This window comes from Penaeus monodon, chromosome 19, assembly GCF_015228065.2.
Source record: "Penaeus monodon isolate SGIC_2016 chromosome 19, NSTDA_Pmon_1, whole genome shotgun sequence".
In the NCBI taxonomy this organism is placed as follows: Eukaryota; Metazoa; Arthropoda; class Malacostraca; order Decapoda; family Penaeidae; genus Penaeus; species Penaeus monodon.
The window spans coordinates 1,416,978-1,417,218 of record NC_051404.1 but is presented as its reverse complement, the minus strand read 5'-3'; positions in this window follow the sequence as shown (position 1 = coordinate 1,417,218).

Genomic DNA, 241 nt, shown 5'->3' with positions numbered 1-241 from the left:
AATGCCTGTGTATATGCGTCTGAAAGAAAGACTAAGAAACTTATGAATAAAAATAATTTACAATCTGTTTTGAATATTTCCTTAACTAATTTTTTGCCTCTCGAGTACTTCACTCTCGTAAATATTTTGAAAATCCTCTCTGCAAAATTGCTTTTAGCTTTCACTTTCTGATGGAGCCTCGGGCGGTTTGCAATATTACTGAAGAGTTTGTTTAGACAGACTGGATTTGCAATTACGTCTC